Source organism: Gossypium arboreum, chromosome 2, assembly GCF_025698485.1.
Source record: "Gossypium arboreum isolate Shixiya-1 chromosome 2, ASM2569848v2, whole genome shotgun sequence".
In the NCBI taxonomy this organism is placed as follows: domain Eukaryota; kingdom Viridiplantae; phylum Streptophyta; class Magnoliopsida; order Malvales; family Malvaceae; genus Gossypium; species Gossypium arboreum.
This window is the reverse complement of record NC_069071.1, coordinates 64,041,008-64,051,455: the sequence shown is the minus strand read 5'-3', so window position 1 is coordinate 64,051,455 and position 10,448 is coordinate 64,041,008. Positions and strand designations below refer to the sequence as shown.

At 37.1% G+C, this 10,448-nt stretch overlaps 2 non-coding genes across 2 annotated transcripts; one reads left to right on the top strand and one right to left on the bottom strand.

Annotated features, from left to right (window-relative positions):
* Positions 1 to 289: 289 nt before the first annotated feature.
* LOC128289569 (small nucleolar RNA snoR137) lies at positions 290 to 438 on the top strand. Its single transcript, XR_008279215.1, has one exon. It is a non-coding gene; the product is annotated as a small nucleolar RNA snoR137 (small nucleolar RNA).
* A 2,280-nt stretch (positions 439 to 2,718) lies between these two features.
* LOC128289534 (small nucleolar RNA R71) lies at positions 2,719 to 2,825 on the bottom strand. The gene has a single exon (XR_008279180.1). It is a non-coding gene; the product is annotated as a small nucleolar RNA R71 (small nucleolar RNA).
* Positions 2,826 to 10,448: the final 7,623 nt, after the last annotated feature.

The window sequence follows — 10,448 nt, the reverse complement described above, 5'->3', positions numbered from 1 at the left end:
TTTTTAAAGTTCTACTTTTTCTTTTCAGTCGCTTTTGATAGGCGTTGCGTTCTTCAGTAGCTTTTATCAGAATCCTGAAGGGCGCGTCAACGAAAGCGTAAATTACCTTCAATTCCAACGATTCATTAAAAATCTGCATGCTACGCGTTTTTCACAGCGAATTGTAGCTTGTAACGAGTTGGATTCTGCCATTTTGATAATTTCAATTCGAACCAGATCTGTTTTTCAAAGTTAATTCACTTCTGAAAACCTAGTATTGTCAGTAATTTTAAAGTTATTGTAGATTAAAGTTGCTTCTTACTGGTGAACGCTCTCAGATTTAACAGTGAGGGATGTTCATGTTTCCGAAGCATAAATTAATCTGTTTTTAGCCAGTTTTAAACAGCGTTGTGCGTTATTTTCTTAAATGCACTGCGCTACCTGTCTCCTGGTATATATTTATTAATATTTTTTGTGATTTTTTTCTGTTTCCAGATCCTAATGTTTTGGTTGTTGTGCACGGTCTTTTGTAGTGGTTTTAAATTTTGAATTAAAAGTCGGATTTATTTAATGTTAACTAGGAAAATCAAGTTTATGTTTGAATCAGTAAATTAAGATGCTCTTAGAACCGAGATTTAATTTATAAACACCAAAAATGAAGCCTAGGTAGTGAATTATGCTCTGTAGTTAAGACCTGGGTTGATTTGAAGATAACGGAGAAAAGAAAAGTCATAGTAACTCGCACGAATAGCTTAAATGGTAATCTATGAGTCAATAGACAAGAAACTGGCCTTCGCTTGGTTTTTTTTTTTTGGGGGATTGCCTCAATCGCGCTTTTGTATGGGTACGATGAAATTAGCAGTAGTTTTGAACGACATGAACTTAAATGAACTTATCTTGCAACGAACGGATTGAGCATCAAAATTTTGAAGACCAGCCCATGATGATATTCACGTTAGCTGGCTTAAAGTTTTACTATGCACTCAATGGAAAATTTGACAGAACATTGTGAAGGTGATTGTGTTTTTAGCCCGTTTTGAGTTTAGTAAGTAAATCACTTGTAAAATTTGATCCAAGCAAACTCATATACATGTTTGACTGAATAAGAAATAGTTTTTCATCTTGTAAAAGTTAAACTAAACTTGTATTGATAAGCTAAGAAGAGTTTAAAATAAAGATTATTATAAGAAATAGATAAAATAATTATGTTAACTGGTTGTTATAGTTATCTTAATCATAAACTCGTTTTAGTTATCAATTAACAGTTTATAAACATGTGATGGGTGATGCGTTTACATAGGTTGTCAATTGATAATTAAGAAGGGTTTAAAATAAAGATAATTATGGTAATTAGATAAAATAACTATGACAACTAATTAACAATACAATTAAAAAATTAATTGATTTGTGTATTCGTTGTTTAATCAGAGTTAGTAAATAACGGCTAAACTAATAAATTGATTTGTGATATGTATAAATATATCTATCAATAGGGATAAAAACGTAAAACTTACTGTTGATATCATTTGTAATTGATTTGGTCCCATGAAAATAGATGCAAACACCTAAGGGTGCATCCAAAATTTTATTACGTAAATGGGCATCCATGTGAAATAAATCTGAATGATCAATAAAGGTATTATTGGTTTAATGGTATATACATGTTGAATTGGTTATTGATTAATATGTTTAGGTCGAATACTAGTCGTTTATATTTTTATTATTATGTCATATTTGATTTTGAGTTACTTTTAGTATAAGCGAGTATATATTATTCAATTATGGATTTGTTTGTTTTTGTGTGTAGGGCTCGAATAAAAGACTTATTAAAAATTGTAGGTAGTGGTAGTGTAGATACTTTTCAATACTTAATGAGTTTGTTTTTAAGCCATTTTGTATTTAATCATTAAATTTTTATTTTTATAACTTAGATTTAATTTATTGCAAAATAAGTCTTTTTATGCTTAACTTTAGATTTAATTCATTCTTCCTTGGGTATAATTTAAACCTATTATTGTAGAAATAATTTTAGATTTAATCCATCCTACCTTGGGTACGATTTTCAGAGTACTTTCAATACCCCGTTGTACAATACTATATTATAATTTAACCTGCATACTTACGGACATCGCTATTTTAATTTCATATATTTTGTAGTAGTATTTCCAGTTCAAACGTTTGCACATATGGCGGTGGTTAAGTTGTTGGCCCGTTCAAGCTGTAGGATAAATAGGACATTTGAAAATTATAGATATGAATTTTATTTTTATTTTTTTGGTTTTTTCTATTTTCAATTTTAACTTTTATTCATTAATTTTTATTCTTTGTGTCTGATTTCAATATATGACCCGAAGTGGGAGCATTCCAAATGAGCCACACTCTGATCTGGAGCAATTGTTAAGACACAATCATCAACTGATGCAAAAAGATCCACCTATGGTAGTTGACTTACCTCGGGAGAACCCTTTATTTGATGATTCACCTGAACCACGAGCATAAGTTTGTGGAGAGTTACTGATGGAGGACCCGAACCAATAATTGAAACAATTTCTTCAGCTCTGCGATACCTTCAAGTATAACGGGGTCACTAATAATGTTGTTTGTCTTCGGTTGTTCCTCTTCTCCTTATGTGATAACAAAGCTGATTGGTTGGATTCATTGGAACTTTATTCCATAACTACATGGAAAGAGTTAGCTGAAAAGTTTCTACAAAAATTCTTTCCCATCAGCAGAACTATTTAACTCAGGTGCGATATTGTGAATTTTAAGCAGAAGGAGGGTGAAACTTTGTATAAGGCTTGGGAAAGATTTAAGTTGCTATTAAGGAGCTGTCCTTATCACGGAATGAAAGAGTGGCTCCGCATGCTGATTTTCTACAATGGACTGGACAGTAATCTAAGGTCCAGTTTGGATAGTGCATCCGTGTTGGAGTTTGAGTGTACTTTAACCGGGTAAAGTAAGAGTTGCAAACAGAGCACCAGCAGTAACGTATTATACCCGGATAAAATATGAAGGAAAAAAAACGCTTAAAGCTCAAGCTTTAAGCTTGCTATTAAGAATAAAGAACAGAACCTTGAAGTTTTTGAAGGCAAAGAAATATAGAGCATAAAAACTTGAATGAAATTCAATGGATTTTCATTAAAAGAAAACTTTGGCTTGTAGCCCTTACATATATCAATCATTGATTGATCAAAATAAGTCAAATGCATCACCTAATGTATACCTAATACCACTAAGATACATTGAAACTTGATAGACATAACTTGCACACATGGTAAAGCTGATTTATCAATTTATCAGCACCTAATTACATCAAACATAAAACAAACATAGTTCCAAATGAACTAGAATGCATTACATTAACCAAAGTAACAAAATGGACAAAATGAACAACTGGAAACAGACTTTAGCTCTTGGCTCGGCAGCTTCTGGTCTTGGCCTGCTCTGCATGGTCTGATGGTTTGGTGCATGAGTTGCATGGAAGGCCACATTCTAACACTCCTCGTTGGTCTCCATGCTGCTAACTCCAAGTTCTTTCCTTAACTTGATGAACCTTGAAGTACATAGGGCCTTTGTAAAAATATCAGCAACTTGGTCTTCTGAATTGCAATGAACCAGCTCTATCTCTCGAGCTTGTTCCATCTCCCTTACCACATGCAACTTAATGCTGAAATGTTTGGTTCTACCATGGAAGATAGGATTCTTTGCAATTGCAACAGCAGACTTGTTATCACAAAAGATCTCTGTTACTTCCTTTTGATATAGGTTTAAATCACCAAGGATTTTTCTAACCCAGATGGCTTGGTTTATCGCTCCAAAGAATGACCACATACTCAAATTTCTGCATTGTTGATGAGCAACAATTGATTGCTTCTTGGAACTCCAGCAAAACATAGCTGAACCAAGGGTAAAAGCATACCCTGAGGTGCTTTTCATATCATCTTTTGAACCGGCCCAATCACTGTCAGTGTAGCCTATTAGCTTCAGGTCTTCATTCCTGCTGAATTTCAATCCATAGCTCAGGGTGCCTTTGATGTACCTGAGCACTCTCTTTGCTGCTTGAAGGTGTTGTTTGTTGCAAAGAATGCATAAATCTTGACAAAGACACTAACAAAGATATATGATGTCCGGTCCGGTTGTCATCAAATACAACAAGCAACCAACTAGACTCCTATAATCGCTTTCACTAACTTTGTTCATAGCCTTCTTGACTTGATAGTTTTGCTCCAACACCATAGGTGTGCTTGTTGGTTTGCGCTTTCCATAGAGAATTTGCTTAGTATTTTTGCAGTAAATGTCTTCTGCCCCAAAAAGATTCCACTATGAGTTTGCTGCACCTCTATTCCAAGAAAGTAGGTCATTTGCCCTAGATCAGACATTTCAAACATCTCTTTCATTTTGGCCTTAAAAACAGCCAATATATTTTGGTCTCCTCTTGTCACTAAAAGATCATCAACATAGAGGGACACAATAAGCTGTGTTTCAGCTTGGTTCTTCTTAACATACAGAGTTGGCTCACTAGAACTCCTTTCAAACCCCAAGCTGACCAGGTAACTGTCGATCCTGCTATACCAGGCCCTTGGTGCCTGTTTTAGGCCACACAGAGCCTTTTTCAATTTGTATACCATGTCTTCTTTGCTTGACACAACAAAGCCTTGAGGCTAATCAATGTAGATCTCCTCTTCAAGGAAGCCATTGAGAAATGCAGACTTCACATCGAGCTGGTGGATTTTCCACTGCTTCTGAGCTGCTAAGGCAATCAGCAATCTGATGGTGTCTAGCCTGGCCACTGGTGCAAATGTCTCCATGTAGTTCAGGCCATACTTTTGGCTAAAGCCCTTCACAACTAGCCTAGCTTTAAGCTTGTTTAGGCTCCCATCTGTATTCTGCTTGGCTCGATAGTCCCATTTTACTCCAATAACCTTTCTATTGGTTGGTCTAGGAACCAATTCCCATGTATTGTTCTTCTCAATCATGGCAATTTCATCACCCATAGCTTGCTTCCAGCCTTGGTGTGCTTCAACCTCTTCAAAGCAGCATGGTTCTTCTTGTGCAACATGAGCCCTTTCATAAACATCAGCCAAAGTCCTTATACCCCTGACTGGTTCATCATCAACATCCATCTTTGGATCATTTTGATCAGCTTCAAACTGATCTGTCACAAGTTCTTCAGGAATGGCTTCAGGTTCATTTCTTTCCCAGTTCCAACAAGCCTTCTCATCAAACACTACATCTCTGCTCACTTGGATTTTGTTGGTTAAAGGATCAAAGATCCTATAACCCTTTTTGGCCATACTATACCCGGTTAAAATACCAAGAACAGCTCTTTTAGACAACTTGTCCCTCTTTACAGCTGGTACTTGGCTGTAACATAGACAACCAAAGACTTTCATATGAGCCAATGATGGCTTGAACCCGAACCAGGCTTCAAAAGGTGTTTTGTGAGCGAGTGCTTGGTTGAAGCCTATTCGAATGTAGACAAAGCAGATGATGCCTTCAAATTTCACATTGTCTTGGGTAGATTTTTCTCAAACAATAAGCATCTGGCCATATCCATCAAACTCCTGTTCTTCCTTTCACTAACCCCATTTTGCTGGGGTGTGTAGACATTGGTTAGCTGGTGTTTGATGCCAGCATCTTTGCACAAAGATTGGAACCGAAATAAGTGTATTCGCCCATTATCTGACCTAATGGTCTTTATCTTACAGCCTGTTTCTGTTTCCACTGCAGCTTTGAACTTTATAAACACTTGAGCAACCTCAAACTTACGCTTCAAAAAAAAAACCCAACAGTATCTGGTATAGTCATCAATAAAGAGAATAAAGTACCTGTTACCATTTAGTGATTCTGTCCTCATGGGGCCACAAACATCACTGTGCACCAGTTCCAACTTGCTTGAAGTTCTCCAGGTTGTGTTTGTAGGAAATGGAAGCCTGGCTTGCTTTCCCATCTGACAGACTTCACAAACATCTTCACTCTGAACTGTCTTGGTGAAGTTTTCAACCATTTCCTTACTGACCATTTGAGCTATAGATTTGAAGTTGGCATGACCAAGTCTTTGATGCCAAAGCTTGGTGTCTTCAGTTGAAGCAACATGAGCTGAGTGTGAGTCACCTGACCAGTTGACTTCAAAGTATGTCACTCATGGTGACTGTCATGAGGCTTGATCCATTTGGATTGGTGATTTGGCACTCCTGGCCCTTGAACACAATTGAGTACCCCTTTCCTAGCAGTTGAGAAATGCTAAGTAGGTTCCTGTCAATCTCAGGTACCAACAGCACATTTTTGATGATTTTGTCACCTGTGGCAGTGCATATTTGCACATCTCCCTTGCCTTCAGCCTTGGTTAACTGACCATTCCCAATTTTTACCTTGGTTTTGCAGGATCTATCCAAGGTTTTGAAAATTGTTTCATCTGGTGACATGTGGTTGGTGCAAACACCGTCCAAAGAACCACCTTTTTGTACCTTTCTTCCGCCACCGAGCATGAAACAAGAAAGACTTGTTCTTCATGGTCACTACTTTCTTCACCACCCGAGCTTCTTCATTCTTGTGTTGAGGTTGGTTTTGGCCAGTCCGCTTTTTCTTTGCGGACTCTTTCAACATGGCCCTTCTTCTTGCAAGGTTGACACACAACATCCGCCTCGAACCAAAGATCCGCCTCTGGATGACTGTGTCTTTTACAAAATCTGCAAAGTCGATCTCTTCCTCTTGCAGCATTAGGCTTAGGCCTGTTTTTCAAGTTCTTTTTGCCTTTATAGGCTGAGGTGCTCGAGGCTGCTTTAGCCTTAGCTTGGAAAGCACCCTCCTGGTGCTCCTCCATTCTACTGGCTCTCCTTTGTTCCTGAGCATAGAGGGCATTAATGAGCTTAGTTAGGGAAATTGTTGCCAGGTCTCTCGAATCCTCCAAGGATGAGATCTTTGCCTCATATCTTTCAGGCAATGTTGAGAGCACCTTCTCCACAATTCTTGCCTCATTGAACTGTTCTCCTAGCAATCTTATGCTGTTGACCACAGCCATTATCCTGTCTGAGTACTGCTTTACTATCTCTTCTTCCTTTATTTTGAGATTTTCAAAGTCTTTTCTCAAGTTTAGTAACTGCTGCTGCCTAGTTCTTTCAGTGCCTTGGAACTCCTCCTTGAGTTTGTCCCAGCTCGCTTGGGAGTCTCACAAGCCATGATTCTAGTGAAGATAACATCGAAACACGCTCAATGCATGACATGGCCTTGTGCCTTTTGGTCCTCTCATCCGCATGTTGTCCGATTTGAGCCACTTTGTTGGGTTGGCTCGAGTGGAGCCGCTCAAGATCTGTGTTGACAACTTCCCACGATCGAAGGCCCGCAGTAAGTCCTCATCTTAACTCGCCATATGTGGAACCCTTCACCATTAAAGACCGTGGTGCAAAGCAGGAGAAAACCTAATGAAGCCATTTAATTTTCAACAACAGTCCTTTAAGATGAAAGCTTTTGATACCAATTGTTGGAGTTTGAGTGTACTTTAATCGGGTAAAGTAAGAGTTGCAAACAGAGCACCAAAGAAGAACGTATTATACCGGATAAAATATGAAGGAAAAAAACGCTTGAAGCTCAAGCTTTAAGCTTGCTATTAAGAATAAAGAATGAACCTTGAAGTTTTTGAAGGCAAAGAAATATGGAGCATAAAAACTTGAATGAAATTCAATGGATTTTCATTAAAAGAAAACTTTGGCTTGTAGCCCTTACATATATCAGTCATTGATTGATCAAAATAAGTCAAATACATCACCTAATGTATACCTAATACCACTAAGATACATTGAAACTTTATAGACATAACTTGCACACATGGTAAAGCTGATTTATCAATCTATCAGCACCTAATTACATCAAACATAAAACAAACATAGTTCCAAATGAACTAGAATGCATTACATTAACCAAAGTAACAAAATGGACAAAATGAACAACTGGAAACAGACTTTAGCTCTTGGCTTGGCAGCTTCTGGTCTTGGCCTACTCTGCATGGTCTGATGGTTTGGTGCATGAGCTGCATGGAGGGCCACATTCTAACAATCCGGAAGTGTCCTTATGAACCACACATATGAGCGAGCCTGTCAGTGAATTAATGACATGTTCATGAACTTGTATATGTAGCCTAACGAGAGATTCTCCTACAACCCAAAACCACCAACGGTGAAAGTTATCAATGAAGGGGATAAGGATCAACAAATTTTGGATAAATTGAACCTTTTGGAGACGACCATTAAACCATTAATAACGAATTCATCTCGAGGCTATGGGTCACATTTTGAAAGCCAACCCAAGGAGGTAGAATATTTGAGTGATAGGGGTAGAAACCTCTATTCAAATACATATAACCTCGACTGGAAAATCATGCAAACCTAAAGTGGAGAGGTAACCAAGGAGGCGTAAATCCAATGCATAACCAATTGACTCCTCTTTATCAACCTCTGCATGTACAAAGATATCAAGAGAGGCTCATTAGGAATAACCATGCTACATGTGGTCAAAGGCTAGACAAAATATAATGAGAAAAATGGATCTTCGACTAGTCTACGCTAAGTGTGACTGAATCAAGTATCAGATGGATAGCCTTCATGAATGAATAAAGTCAAATGATAAGCTTGATGAAAAAGCAAATAGGCCAAGGCATACCTAGTGATATGGAGAATAATCCTAGCACAGATGGGAAAGAGCATGTGGACATGATTGCCTTACGATTAGGTAAAACACTTGACAATCCGAGTATCACCATCCAAGAAAATAGGGATTTTCTAAATTCTGTGGATGAACTTCAAAAGGAAAACAAGACTGAAAAGTTGATTAAGCAAGTAGCCAAAACGATAGCTGAGCCAGTGATTTCGAAACCTAACACGACAAATATACCATTCCAATCGAGGCTTGAGGACAAACAAATGAGAGATGAAGCGGATTTTGTGTTGTAAAGTATCACCCTGTGTTGTGACACACCATCGAAACTTGTAACATTCCTTTTTCAAATTTTCACGTAATCTGCTAATATTATGTGTAAAAAGCACGTTAATTTAGCGCTAAAGCCTTCTATGAATCATCCTTAGTAGTTACCAATGCTCCAAAGCTAAGTTTTAACCACAGACCAACATCCTCTTCATTATCTCTTAAAAATTTTCTTTTACTTTCTCACTATTTCATTTGCACATACGTGGCTGGCTTGATTTGTCATGATCAAATTGCAAGGACAACCTATTGCAGTCACGATGACTGACTTGTTGTCAAACCTGAGCAAAAGAAAAACCAAGGTGGAGGCATTCCAAATTCTTACTTTATTCATACGTTAATTTTTAAATTGTCAGTCTGGTCAATGACAAATATGCGTAATATAGCATCAGATAGTGAGTCTGTGTGGGGGATAACTTTACCATACTTCAAGAAAAGGAACTTGAAAATTACCTTAATGAAATTAAAGGAAAAGCACCTCTGCAAGAGAAGGGATTCGAATCCTCAATGAATCTTAGTGGTACAATCCAAGAATTGATTCAATACTATAGGTGGGACAAATTTCGTAAAATCTCGACAGACTCGACCAACATTCCTGTTGTACAAGAATTTTATGCCTCATTAAAAGAAACAGAAGCCAAGGGACCATTGGGTGAGCCAAGTCGTACGTCACTGTCAAGGGCATAGACATATCGATATCACCCTCAGAAATTTGTAGATATTACGATGCTCCATTCTACATCTATGATTCTTTTGCAAAAATCGGATCTAATTTATTTTCCAAAACATAGAAATGAACATCATAATAGGCTACTTAATCTGCCGTAATTTGATACGATAAATTAGGCTTTCCTGGTATACTTAAGGAGCTTATTCTCAAGTAAAGTAAAGTCTTTTCTGTAGTTTTTTATAATTTTTAAACTTTAAAGTTAATAAGTGTAAATGCCTTGTTTTTACTCATTTTGAGACCCTATGTAACATCCCGAAATTGGGCCTAGTCGAAATAGTGGTTTCGGGACCACAAATATGACATTAAAACAATTGTTTTATTATTATTATGAGGCGTAGGATATGAAAATGAGCATATGTTAAAGTTTCATGAAAAAATTCCAAGTATAAGGTGTCCGATTGGAAATTAGGGACCAAATTGAATAAATTGCAAAACTTGGGTTCTAGAAGCAATTTCTATGAAATTATTTTGGATTATTAATTAGGAGGTCTTAAATAGCAATTTTTCCAATTTTTAAGTTTTTGAACAAAAATGGGCATGCATAGAAAATTTTGAAAGTTTAGTATGGAGTGGCATTTTGGTCATTTTGATAAAAAAATTAATAAAAAGGGAAAATGAAAGCTAAAATCAGCCATCTTCTTCCCCATAGCTACCGAAATTTGTATGTTCACCATAGCTAGGGTTTCAACATTTTCAAGCTCAATAGTAAGTGCTCCCTAGCCCCGTTTTTAATGTTCTTCGTATTTTTGAGATCCTCGTAACA